At 40.9% G+C, this 14,427-nt stretch overlaps 1 protein-coding gene across 3 annotated transcripts in view; it reads right to left on the bottom strand.

Moving 5' to 3' along the window:
- LOC101603243 (limbic system associated membrane protein) overlaps positions 1-14,427 on the bottom strand; it is a 2,270,239-nt gene that overhangs the window by 187,003 nt on the left and 2,068,809 nt on the right. The gene's annotated exons all lie outside the window — the stretch shown is intronic.

The following is a 14,427-nucleotide window of genomic DNA, read 5'->3' as shown; positions in this document are numbered from 1 at the left end:
GTGAATTCTGATTGGCCACTTGCCCAGAAGCATGAAGGTCACTTGAGTTGTTTTGTGTCTTAGTCAATATTGTCCTATGTTCTCTTGCAGAACTGATTTCTGAGAGCCTTACTTAACAGCAGCAAACAAACAAAACCAAAATAAAACAAATGTGCACATCAGCATTCTAAGAACCCTTGTTTCCTTCCAGTTTCCGCAGAGCTCTGGCTACACAAATTATGCTACTCTTTTTATAGCGCTTTTCTGTGAATGACCTTACAAGAAAATCTTTGCATGTGTCGTGGAAGAAGCTCGACTTATGTGCAACAAAGTATACGCCAGTATTGAAGACACAGTCAATAATGAAAATGTGTGAATTGAAGGCCCAACCTACACCCATTTTAATCACTTTCATATTTATTTATTTATACTTATTCATTTGCATGCGTGTGTGAGAGAAAGAGAGAGAACATGTGCATTAAGAGTGCGGCAGGGGGCTGGAGAGATGGCCTAGCGGTTAAGCGCTTGCCTGTGAAGCCTAAGGACCCCGGTTCAAGGCTCAGTTCCCCAGGTCCCACGTTAGCCAGATGCACAAGGGGGCGCATGAGTCTGGAGTTCGTTTGCAGAGGCTGGAAGCCCTGGCGCGCCCATTCTCTCTCTCTCCCTCTATCTGTCTTTCTCTCTGTGTCTGTCAAAAAAAAAAAAAAAAGAGTGCGGCAGGGTCTTTTTCTACTGCAAATGAACACCGGACACTTGTGCCATTTTTGGCATCTGACTTTACATGGGTGCTGGGGAACCAAATCTGGGCCAGCAGGCTTTACGAGCAAGCACCTTTAACCTTTGAGCCATTCCCTCAGGCCCTCACTTTCATCCTATGGTAATTTTTTTTTTTCTTTTTCCACATTTTTATTTAAGAATTTGCAAGTGTGTGCCAGGGGTCTCTTGCCATGAATGCCCATCCAATTTTAAATAGGTGGTTGGGGAACTTAACCCAGGACCCATCAGCTTTGCAAACAAGTGCCTTTAACTGCTGAGCCATCTCCCTAGTCCCAAATATATATATATATAATTTGTTCTTTTGAGGTAAGGTCTCACTCTAGCCCAGGCTGACCTGGAATTCACTATGGAGTCTCAGGATGGCCTCGAACTCACGGAGATCCTCCTACTTCTGCCTTGCCTTTTGAGTGTTTGGATTAAAGGCATGTGCCACCACGCCCGGCTCAAATATATATATATATATATATATATTTTTTAATTAGAAAAGAAAGGCATTTTGGAGAATCACTGCCTCCATATTTTATTCTTCTTGAAGGAAAGAGAAGCCACCAAAATAAAGCTAATCGTCACTATCACTCCATTTACAGACAGAGAGGGATAGAGTTGGGATGTTCTAAGGTATGCGAGTGTCACTGAAGATGGGAAACCAAGTTCACCTTTATGCAGCTGGGGGAAGTGTGAGCATCCTTTGTGAATAGAGGAGGAAGTCTTCGGGGGTGGAGTCAGGAAGGCCACTGCAGAGGGAGCAGTACAGCACTTCTGGTCCGGGGAGAGACTTTGTCAAATTCTCTAGCACCCTCCTTTAGAGTGCCTAGCATGAGCCCACGCCGACCTTGAACTTTGTTGCATCAGAGAGATTATTTCTTTTAATACTTATTTAATTATTTTAAATAAAAAGTAAACAAAAAATATTCTCCAAATGGCTCATAAATTTTCTGGTAGAAAAGTCCACGTGGCAGTCAAAAATAAATTCTAAAACGTTCTCAGTGGTTCTCAGTGTCTGGGTCCATTTTTCACAGAGTCCTCAGTTTCCCCGCTCTTCTGCTTTTCTTCCGCTGTGAGCTTGCATCCGCTTTCTCAGCTTCTCGGATTCTCAGCAGAACTGACTGTACACCTCCACCTTCTCTTTGTGTCTCCCTCACGGTCTTAGCTGAGGCTTTGTAGGTACTTGAGATTTTCTTTTAAAAAAACTACTTACTGCTTTTCTGTTTATCTGCCTGTGACTATCCCTCCTCAGCCTCCTCCTGTGAATTATGGACAATGGAGACTTTTAATTTATTATTATTATTTATTTATTTGAGACCAACAGAGAGAGAAATATGCAGGTAGAGAGAGAGAGAGAATGGGCGCACCAGGGCCTCCAGCCACTGCAAACGAACTCCAGATGCATGGGCCCCCTTGTGCATCTGGCTAACGTGGGTCCGGGGGAATTGAGCCTCGAACCCGGGTCCTTAGGCTTCACAGGCAAGTGCTTAACCGGTAAGCCATCTGTCCAGCCCACATTTTTGGGGTATGAATGAATGATGACTTTGATGACAGCATTGTGAAGTGCTTTGAATGTTCAGGTTTTATGTTCTGCAGGTCCTCATTAATGCAGTCCGCAAAGGTGCACACAGCGCATGGCCCAGAAGGAAAGTTTTCCAGGACAGAGATTTAGTAACCTGCACAAAACAAAATCATATGGGGAGGCGTGGTGGTGCACGCCTTTAATCCCAGCACTCGGGAGGCAGAGGTAGGAGGATTGCCGAGAGTTCGAGGCCACCCTGAGACTACACAGTGAATTCCAGGTCAGCCTGAGCTAGAGTGAGACCCTACCTCAACAAACAAACAAGCAAGCAAGCAAGCAAACAAACAAACAAACAAAAGCATCCGGGGAAAAAGAGAAGCACGTGAAAATTCAGTTCTTAGACGGGCGTGGTGGCACACGCCTTTAATCCCCAGCACTCGGGAGGCAGAGGTAGGAGGGTCACCATGAGTTCAAGGCCACCCTGAGACTACAGAGTTAATTCCAGGTCAGCCTGGGTCAGAGTGAGACCCTACCTCAAAACAAAACAAAACAAAAATTCAGTTCTTAGAACAAACAGGAAATTATTAAGTTAGGTAGGAATCCTTACATTTGGGATTTATAGGGGTAAGGGAGAATAGGCCAAAAATATGACTCCAGAGACAGGAAAGGATAAAGACAGAGCATTCCGTGTGTGGGCACAAAAGCAGTAGTGTTAACATGCAGGCAATGAGAAATGACGAGTGGTGTTTAAACAGAACTGACAGATGGCGAGTCTGTGTTGTAGAGGAGTTATTTGACAGCAGTGTGAAGAATGAAGCGAAGGAATGTCAGACAGGAGGTAGGGAGATATAAGGAGGCTCTCGTAAAAACCCAGACAAAGCAGGATAGGAAATCAAATCATTACAATTTAAATGGTTTAAAATATATTTAAATCACAAGCTTAAAGAGAAGCTGGGTGGGAGGGGGCAAGTTAAAGTGGAAGATTCTGGAATGAAACTGGCACTTCCAGTTTGTGTGACTATGGGGGCCATTCACAGGGAAAGAGAATTTAGAGTACAAGTGGGCATGGGAAAAAAATGGATATGAATGGGAAGCACTTTTTAAATTTTCTACATGTTGAACGCAAGTTTATTTTGGGAACTACAATTGGAGATTTTTCTAAAAAACGGGACAGATTATGGGCCTAAGACTCAGAATATAGGTCTGAGATGATTTTTTTTTTATTTTGATGAGATTATCCAAGGTGAACAATTACAACATAAAGAATCTGGTATTTTTTTATGCTTTTACAATGTTAAATGCTCACTAAAAGCCTATATTCGGTTCAGGAGATTGAAGAGTTTAGTTATATGGGTACAGTTGGAAAAAAGGGACCATGCTTGTCAAGCATTAGTTTGTTTGCTTATGCAGCCAGTAAGTAGTTTGAAATAACTATTGCTGGGCATTCAGTAAGTTAAGGAGATTGATATAGCCCCCGTGGGTATGTAGAGCAGGTTCTCGTGTATCACCTCTGACGAGAGAACACTGTCATGTGGCGACATGATTCAGTGCCACCTTCAGGTATCTTCACGTCTCAGTGGCGGCGAGACTGAATAAGTGATGCGGAGCTCTTAGACAGGTTCTGGGAGAAGTTCTACAACCTACATAGTGATTGACATGTGTGCAAAGCTAAGGTACACAGGGCCCGTTATATTTCATAGATAGAAGCCAGTCTTATAATGAGAGCTTTGAGTATATAGAGCAGAGTAGTGGAAAGAAACGTAAAGTGACTGAATGTCCTTAGGTCATAAAGGAACTTGTCAGCCACAGTATGTAGGGAGGTTAACTTAGTTCTGAAGCCACTACAGCTAGAGGCTTTATTTACATGTGATTCTGGTCACCTTATGTAGGTTATAGAGAGCCTGAAAGTGTGAACTATTTAGGATAAAGTAGGATTGTTGTAAAAGCCATTGTGAAATATCTTGGCTAATAAAACATCAGTATTAGGGAGAGGGTGTCGATGCAAGTAATAATGATCTCAAAGGTGAAACTCACTTCATCATCAGATGATGAGGAAGCTGAAAGATTAGAATCCAGTCATGAAGAGACAGAGGATCATGACATGAGACAGCAAAATGCAGCCCTGTGTTGCTTAATGGAGGATGCATTCTGAGAAATGCGTTGTCAGGTGATTTGTCATTAAGCAATCACCAGAAAGAATATGTATAGAAATAAAACAGGTACACATTCAATAACAGATTATTCTGTACTTAAAGAATTAAAATGTCCCATAGCAATAGCATTGATAATGATTAGTTGTAGATAAATATAATATGAACCCTTCAGATACAGAGTAATCCTAAAAATCAGAGAACTACAAATTTGAATACATATTAATGTTTTTAAATATATTTTTTCTAATGTTCATAATTTTTATTAGCAAAATAATACTTTTTATGATAAACATGGCAAATATTTTATAAACCATGACATGGTACTTTTTTTTATAGCTCTTACAGAATGGCCCTTCAATTTTATCATTACCTATTTCGTTTTATTCACTGTGTTGTTAAGATAGCATGAGCAACTGTTTAAAACCAGTCACAGCTCTTGTTGTTTATGATGCTTTCACTTACTTTCTCTGGGTATTTTCCTGTCTCTCCAATAAAGCTGTAGCATTTCTCTAAATGATGATATCAAACACTGTTAATTCATTTCTTAAAGGCCATTCAATGTTTAACTCTGAGTGAATATAGTTCAGAGGATGGTACTAGAGTTCAAGTTCAATGGTGAACAGAACTGAAGTGAAAGAAACACAATGAAAAGAAGTAAAAAAAAAAAAAAGAAAAGAAAAGGAGGGAACATATAAAAATGTGGTATACATAAAATGCAGAGAAAATAAATGCTAACTGCATTTCTGGTGAATTTCTGCTCTAGTGAAATATCACCAACACAACTGCGGCTGGTATTTCCCCCGTGCCCCACTCGTGGGAGATGGGTCACCCAAGAAGAGCTTGGCAATTAGGCAGATGTGTCCTCATAACATTAGTATTGATAGTAATTAGTTGTGGATGGTACCTTAGCTTGCACTAATGACAAAGCAGTATACTACAGATGAAGCTTGGCGCTGGATAATACTTTAGTGTTATTTGCCTGGTACATTTCACAAAGGCAAGTAAGTCTTCATGGACATCTTTGTCAATCTGCAATCTTTGAAATGTGTTCTCTCAAGAAACTGAATGAATACGATCTTTATCCTCTGTGTTGCTAAAGAAAAGAAAAAAAGTTGACTGTTTGCTAGAGTTTCCTAATACAGCCTGGTATATCTTTATTGCTAGTGACCAAGGAATATTTTACCAAGGCGTTTAGTGTGTGTATTTCCAGGAGGGAACCATTGTCCTTTTGCCAATACACTTAATCTCCAGAGTTATTTTCTTCAATTCATAGAAGAAGAATAGACTGGATAGGACTGGCTCATTTTGTAGTCCTCTTTTGAATCATTACCATTAGTCACGATAAATGAATCAAATAAGCACAGCCCAAGCTGGTGACTTGATGTAGAGCAAATTAGTGCCTCAGAGTAAACACACAGTTGTGAGAGAGCCAGCTGATATTTAGCAAATGATCAGATAGGACACCCAGCTAAAGGGGGTGAGGCTGTGCTGCAAATAGAGATGAACTATGTGGACTTAACATGTAGAGAGGTGTGATCCAGAGAGGTTTCTTGACTGGATATGCTCAAAAGGTGCCCATAAAACTGTTATGTGAAGATCAAGTGAATTCAGGTTTTCACCGACTTTCCCTGCTATAGTGATTTAAAAAAAAAGCACACTCCTTGGGCTGGAGAGATGGCTTAGTGGTGAAGACACTCGCCTGCAAAGCCTAACGACTCCCATTTGACTGCAGAGACTATTTAAGCCAGATGCACAAGGTGATGCAAGCATGCCAGGTCACACATGCACACAAGGTGGCGCACACGTCTGGAGTTCCATTGCAGAGGCTGGAGGCCCTAGAGCACCAATTCGCTCTCATTAAAAATAAATAAATAAATAACACTTCTTCATTGCTTCCTCCTTAAGATTTAACCCAGTCAGTAAGATAGAAAACTCCCTACACTCGAATCTTATTTGTCACAATTATGCATCTTTAGGGTTTCATAATGACCAATTTAATCACTTTGCTGTGTAGAAGGCTGTAACAGCCAATCATGATAATAGGTTTGGTATTTGGTAGGAACCGTTTAACACCCAAGAGCTCTTATTCTGAGCCTCTCGATGCTACTTCAACCCGACAGGCAGCTTCTGATTAGCACACCTCGCAGAACCTTTAGTAAAAATGCTCATTTAAAAAAAAATAAACTTTGTGGGCATCTTCGTTTGCACACAAGGTCAACATGCATGCACTTGTTTTCAAAATTTTTGTTCTTGTTTAAGGCATCCATTGCAATAGCCTGGATACACCAAGGTTTGACTTCATCAGAAATTCCAACTGCAGCTCGCTTCTAACTGTTGATAATGACCAGAACCTCCAAAACCAGGCTGGGTGTTATGACTGATGCTGGAAAAGTACAGTTAACACACATTTCTCTATTGTCAACTGTACTGCCAATAACTTGTCACTGTAACATTATGAGGAACAACAGAGGATCTTCGGACATGAATTCTCAAACTTTGGTGGACATAAGGATCACCAAGAAGTGCATGCTTTTCAATGTGGATTACTAGGGCTTATCCATAAAAGAGGCACAGATATATCTATCTATCTATCTATCTATCTATCTATCTATCTATCTATCTATCTATCTATATGTATATATATATATTATATATATATCTAACTATCTATCTATGTATGTATCTATACAGAGAGAGAGAGAGAGAGAGAATGGGCATGCTAGGGCCTTCAGCCACTGCAAAGAAACTTCAGATGCAAACACCACCTCATGTTTTTGGCTTATGTGGGCCTTGGGGAATCGAACCTAATTCCTTTGACTTTTCAGGCAAGTGCCTCAACCACTAAGCCAAGTCTCCAGTCCCCTAATGGCAGTTGATTTATCTAACCCTTCATTCCCAGTATACTCATTTATATTATGGAGTCAATAACACTGTCTTCTAGAACTCTATAGGTTAATATTTATTACACATATATGTGAATGCATGTGCGTGCACACACACACACACACACACACACACACATTCACACACATATCATTTAGCAAAGTCCTTTAATTGAGTAACCTTACATCTTCATCATATTCATCTAAGCACCAGAAACAAATGTTAACATCTGCAAAGATTTGTGTGTGTGTGTGTATTTGTGCACAGCCTCTAGCTACTCTCATAACCTAGTTGTCCTTATTAGTGGAGTAAAAATAGTAACAAACCAAATAAAGGAAAAGGTGTAAAGACAGCCAGGCTGCCACTCTGAGAGCAGTGTCAGGGGATGCCATCACGGGTGGTTACATGTGCTGTGCTTGTTTCGTGCCCAGCAGTGTGGACACAAGCCCAGGCAGAAATAAGTCCACACTGGCTCCAGGACAAAGCAGACCGTGAGAAAGCTGTCCTCTTCTCCCCACCCATGTTTGCTTTTGCACGTGCTACCTCAATTTTGCCCTTACAAATATTTTGCCCTTACACATATTCTGAAAGGAGGAGGACAGGCGACTAGCATGGCCTACAGAGATAACGTTATTTTCTTTGCCTCTGCTATGGTTTGACAAGAAAATGTATACCACACACATTGTGTTGTAATGTGTTCTGCAAAAAAAATGTTAGCCAAAGAATGCTATTGTTTCTCCCAAAGTAAATGTCTTCAGTCCCCAGTTCCAATTCTATCCCAGAATTAGCCTAGGGTGACAGAGAGGCACCCATGCCAGCCAGATGTCTTAAAATTGTATTTGCCATGACAGCTTTAATTAGTCATATTAAGAGCAAGGGAGTGGGTGAAAAGGTGATGATTCCTACCATGAAAATCCTCCCCAAGGTAAAAAAAAAAAAAAAAAAAAAAAATTGATGCTGTGACCTATCTTGTTTATTTTGAAGTTTTAAAGATAAATGCTAGGGTTCCTGCAAGTGAGGAACACAATCAAAGTTATTGTCTCTCCTCTAGATTTAGAGTCAGTATGCACTCTTTTCTTAAAATTTTATTTATTTATTTATTTGAGAGTGACAGACACAGAGAGAAAGACAAAGAGAGGGAGAGTGAGAGAATGGGCACGCCAGGGCTTCCAGCCACTGCAAACGAACTCCAGATGCGTGCGCCCCCTTGTGCATCTGGCTAATGTGGGACCTGGGGAACCGAGCCTCGAACCGGGGTCCTTAGGCTTCACAGGCAAACGCTTAACCGCTAAGCCATCTCTCCAGCCCAGTATGCACTCTTGATGAAACTTAATGACTATATTTGGACATTTGAAATCACAGAGCCAAATGATCTCACATAATGCAAATAAACATAGAAATATATTTAAATTTTATTTCAACTAACTCAAAACTTCATACTACTTAACTTTTCTGGCAGTATCTGATGAGATTCAGATAATCTTAATGTTTCATGATTAGGTAAACTAAATTCAAATATTCCTCTTTTGAAACTTTAAATTTTGAAAATTCAGTCAACAAGATTAAAAAAAAAATAAACTTATTTTGTGTGCTGATGATTCTCCTCTTTGTAGAAAGGCAGAGACATTGTTGACACATTTTATAAGATGACTAAATGATAAAGTTGGAGAATTCTAGAGAAAAGTAGACTTACAGTGGCAGAGAAATGGCTCAGCCATTAAATGTCTTTTCTTGCAAAGCCTTTGGGGCCTGGGTTTCAATTTTCTGCCCACTCCCATAAAGCCATATGGCATTCCATTTGCAGTGGCAAGAGACTCTGGTGTTTGTGTCTGTGTGTACACACACACACACACACACACACACACACACACAAATAAACAAACTTATAACTCAAATGACCCAGCCATATTGAGATACGTAATGAAGGAGTTGCTCAGTGAATCTCAAGCGTCTATCCATTATTCTGATTTATGTTGTCTAGACAAAACGGTGGACTCTCCTGTCATGTCTTCGAGGGCTCAAAAGAGCCCTATTTTTTGTTTGCTTATTTTTCTCTTTTCACCTGGCTGATGCTTGATGAATGGGTAACAGCACATGCCCTCTCTCATTATTCACGTTTCTAAAGCTTATGTGGCCAGCAGATATCTGTAAGCCTCAGTGTTTTCACTCTGCAAACCAGTTCTGGGCTTACATTTTTCCTACACTTTGTAAGGGTTGATCATATCCTCTGTAGATCCTGTGTCTACAAAGTACCACACTACTTGTGAGAGCAGGATAAACACCTAGAAAAAGAAACAAACACAAACGCCCCCTAATTATTATTATTATTTTTTTTTTCTGGTGATAGCCAGGCTGTGACACAAACCAGTGCTCAGTACCACTGTAAAATCCAACCCATCCTCCTGACAGGCTTGGGAATGTGAGGAAAATGTATTCCCTGTTTTTCATTCCCACTGCCATCTTACCTGTGGAAGTATTTTCCCTAGTATTTACTGCAGCCTGGTGAGAGAATTTTGTACTTACGAAGTGATCAGTATCTCAAAATTTCAGACTATTTAACTTTCCTGACATTATCTGATAAAGTTCAGATAATCTTAGCATTCAATGATTAGGTAAGCTAAATTCAAATATTTCTCTTCTGAAACTAGAAATTTGTGTCCTAAACTTTTTCCAGACATGACAGATCATGTTAATTGGTTTAATTTTAAGATCACTTCCTCTGTGTTCATAAACAAGCTGATATTTCAATTATAGATGTGAATGTGCAGTTTTTATTCCTTTCTCTGAAAACTTTGAAAGTTTTGTTCTTTTTTTTTTTTTTAAATGAAAACTGTGAAATGATCATGGGATCATTCCTCCCCACCCCCGCTTTATCCGCTGTCTTTATCCACATGCAATGATTTTGTCCTGACATGTAAAGGAATCAGTCATGGGTGTTGACATCTCAGCAAACACATCACACCTGAAAGGAATGGCTCTGTTGGGTTATATCAGGTGCACTCAGGGGGAAAAAAAAAAAAAAAGGCAGAACTGCCTTCTAGTTTTCACTCTGTTCTGAAAAGAAGAAAATTAGAGGTTCAAGTCTTAGAGCTTCCTTCCTTATTATAGAATCTGGGATAAAGGAAATTTGATGTTTCTCCTCCTCACGTGTGATTTAAGCTTGAACTTTGGAAAGGCTTGGTGACAACCTAGTATTGCAACAGTGACAGCAACGAGGAGAAGATTGGCTTCCTGGATGGTAAGAGGGCATTTTTCTCTAGTGCTTCTATCCTAAGAAGTGGCCCATTCAATAACAAAAAACAAAAACAAACAAACAAACAACAACAACAAAACACTTTAAGGGAAGAACTAGAAAGGAATCACATGAGTTTGCTACCTATATATTTTTTTCCAAAGAGCACAGATGGGTAATCTTAGTAAATGTAAGAGGGAGTTCTATTTGTTATAAGGAGGACAACCAACGCTACAAAATGTAATTCTGTTTAGTAATCCAACCTGACACTTGTGTCACATCCGTTATAAAGTTACTTATTTACCAAAAAAAAAAAAAAAAAATCAAGGAGGGGGTTGAGGAGATGGTTCAGGGAGCTATGTGCTTGTTGCGCAAGCATGAGGAGCTGAGTTTGGATCCTCAGTGCCCTCATGAAATGCTGGGTATGGCTTTGTGTACCTGAAATCCCAGAGCTGAGCAGGGGGAAACCCAGGGTCCACGGGGTTCAGTGGCTAGCTAGTCTATCCCAGTTGGTGATTAGTAGGTCGATCAAGAGACCCTGTCTCAAAGAATAACATGTGGAGCAATTGAGGGAGACACCCATCGCTGACCTCTGTCTGCCACAAGCACGCACACACAACTGTTCTCTCACACACGTACCCGTGTACACATACATACACACCTTAAACACATGTGCCTGGCAAAATCAGTGTTTTCCTGCCTGTCAGGAGACTTAGGTTCTCCTAATATTTTCTTGTTCATGGTTTGCACATGAGGCATCATGTAGTTGAGGAATGGTTAGAAGGGCACTGAAAGTGTGTGTGGGCGGGTCTCACTTCATCATGCAGTAAGTCCAACCTGGAACGTCAGAAGACTTCATGAGATAAGCTAATTTTAATGCAGTCATTAATAACACATGCTAACTTTGTGGAGTGCGCTTTATACTCGAACTTAAAATGAAATTTGGCCAGAAGTGAGCGACCCCTCCCCACCAGCACTTTCTACAGAGGTAGAGGCGGGCAGATAATGACAGGCACCTGCCTCTGGAGATGCTGGGGTGATAGATGACTGGGCAATGGCTTTCTCCCCATTCCTCTCAGGCACAGACATGCCGAGTCAGATATGGGTGTGAGAGAGTACATGCCTAGATGCGGCATGTGGCTCTTTTCAGAAGCAGTTACAGACAAAGGGTCAGTAAGGCATTCCCAAATGCCTCCCCACATTCATACTGTCCATCCTTGCTTGTGCGTGATGGTCACACAGCCACAGGGAATTTATGGAGGAACTTTCATAGGAACTTCTTTTTCAAGATAAGAAAGTAGGTCTGTTCAGTCCTCAGGGATACCATTTTTTGTTTGTGTGATGTCCCTATTATTCCTGTCATCAGAAGGTGACTCAAGATAAATATGACCAATAGCCTTGCTTCTTCCCGATCTACGTTTTGCCCTCATGTAAGACAGTCTGTCCATAGTGGTGCACTTCATGTCAAGGGAGGTCTCTCGAGCAATGGTGTTTTGTTTGGTTTGTTTCAACAAGGATTTCAAGATACATGCCTGCTTATAAGACTGCAACAATAAAATAATCCCACTAAGAGTTCATGGAGCACACATAAGTGTAAAGTCATTTCTTTACATTAAAAATCTGATGTGAATCAAAGATTCACATGGTCTATTAGGACATGTGAGAAATAACTCTAATGTTCTGGCTGTGATTTCATAGCCATTGGCATGGCTGCAGAGAATTACTCATGAAACTCCTTATTTGAAGTTAAATTCATATAATTTTTGCTTATCATTTATTCATTACTCATTTTATTACTATTTGCTTAGGAAAGGTCATTTCCTCCCCTACCTTCAGGCTTCCTTCAACTTTCATGAAAAATAGACTACTTTCACTCATTATTAAGGTAAGGAGAGACTGGGTCATGCTCTGGGGAAAGCCTTGTTCTCCTCTTATTTCTTTTCTCCTAGAGATGAAACCAAGGCCAGGATCCTTTCCCTCTTCCCCAGCAGATCAGTGGGTCCGCTGGCCAGAAGACTGTGAGGCTGGGGAATGACACACTTGTTAACTGTGTGCTATTTACCCCGGCGGAACTCAGTGTCTAGAGAAATCACAAGGAAAGCATTTTTTTTATTTTTAATTTAGACTGAGACCCCACACTCAAAAGATTATATCTCAGTAAGTCCAGAGTTACTGAATTCCACATTTACAAATGCACACTCAAGTGGATTAAATCATATGCTCATGCATTTGCTGGTCCATTCAACCTCTGCTGAGCAGTGAACACTTCCTGGTCATCCTTCTAGAATATAGCAGTGTCACTGACGGTGCAGCAGTAAATAAAATGGACAAAGTACGTTGCGTCATGAAATTACAGGACTTATATTCTTCTGAGGGATACAGATGAAAGCCCATAAATTAGCACACAATAAACTTTCAAATACTGACAGTGCTACAAGGAGATAAATAAAACAGCACTGCAGGAAAGGAGTAGCAGGGACTGAATAGCAGTGTCCATGAAAAGCCTTCTTTAGGGCTCTGTATCCTAACTGAAGCTTTAATGATGGAATGGAGATGTGTATGTGTGTATATATACACACCTTACATGTTAAGGCATATGAGGCAATAGCACAAAGTACAGACAAGATGAGACAACAGCCAAGGCCCCGAGATTGGTCACGAATTTGGCAGTCTTGAGTCACGATGCAGAGCGGGACAGAGCAGCCAGAGAACTACTGTTTCTCCACAATGGAGCAGTTCATGTGTTGTGCTAAATGCCATTTTGTAACTTTTCTGCGCAGTACAAGATTTCAACCATTTCTTTGGGCTTGAGCTACTAGATATCTGTCAAACAATTCCAGTTAGAATAGCCAAAAATATTCCCAGCCATTGGGAAGGCACTATTATCCTCTTTAGTTCAGGCCACTTACTTGGAGCAAAGACAGAGAATGTAAAATGATCGAAAGAGAGGGGTAAAGCAGAGAGTGGCTAAACCATGTAGGGCTCTAGTCATTACTAAAGTTTTCCCCTGAGTTGCTGGAAGCCATTGCAGGGTATTAATTTGAGTTGAGGGGGTGGCGTGATCTGTTTTCACACGGTGTTATGATGGGTAGGTGGGGAAAAGGGAGTGTGGAAAGTAGAAGCAGGGATCCTCATTGGTAGATTGATGAAACAATAAAGCTGATCACATGAGATTTAAATTGATGTTTAGCATCAAGGATGTAATGACATAACGGATTCAGCAAATGCCATGGATGGTGCTTCGGCAAGCCTTATAGATAGTGTGGTGGTTTGATTCAGGTGTCCCCCATAAACTTAGGTGTTGTGAATGCTAGCTCCCCAGCTGATGGATATTTGGGAATTAATGCCTCCTGGAGGGAGTGTATTGTTGGGGGCGGGCTTATGGGTATTAAAGCCAGTTTCCCCATGCCAGTGTTTGGCACACCCTCCTGTTGCTGTAGTACACCTTGTGTTGGCCAGGGGGTGATGTCCACCCTCTGCTCATGCCATCGTTTTCCCCTGCCATCATGGGGCTTCCCCTCAAGCCTGTAAGCCAAAATAAATCTCTTTTTCCCAGAAGCTGCTCTTGGTTGGGTGATTTCTACCAGCAATGCGAACCAGACTGCAACAGATAGTGAATGCTTTTGGAATAGATAGTGAATGCTTTTGGCACTTGCTACTCACGATGCATCATGGGTGGGCTGGGCTGCTACAACCAGGGAGCCTAATGGTCTATCCCACACCCCTGCACGAGACTGAATGAGATTCTGCATTTTATTAAATTCCCCAGGTGCTTGCATATTAACGTTTAAGAAGCAGAAGTCTAGGTTCTTTATTTTACTGAACAGGAAGTATATGTTGTGAGGGGAAATATAGTCTTTCCCAATTATACAGATAACGAGTCAAACTGGAAGCCA

This window comes from Jaculus jaculus, chromosome 4, assembly GCF_020740685.1.
Source record: "Jaculus jaculus isolate mJacJac1 chromosome 4, mJacJac1.mat.Y.cur, whole genome shotgun sequence".
Classification (NCBI taxonomy): Eukaryota; Metazoa; Chordata; class Mammalia; order Rodentia; family Dipodidae; genus Jaculus; species Jaculus jaculus.
The sequence above is the reverse complement of the archived record's forward strand: the minus strand, read 5'-3'. Positions and strand labels throughout refer to the sequence as shown.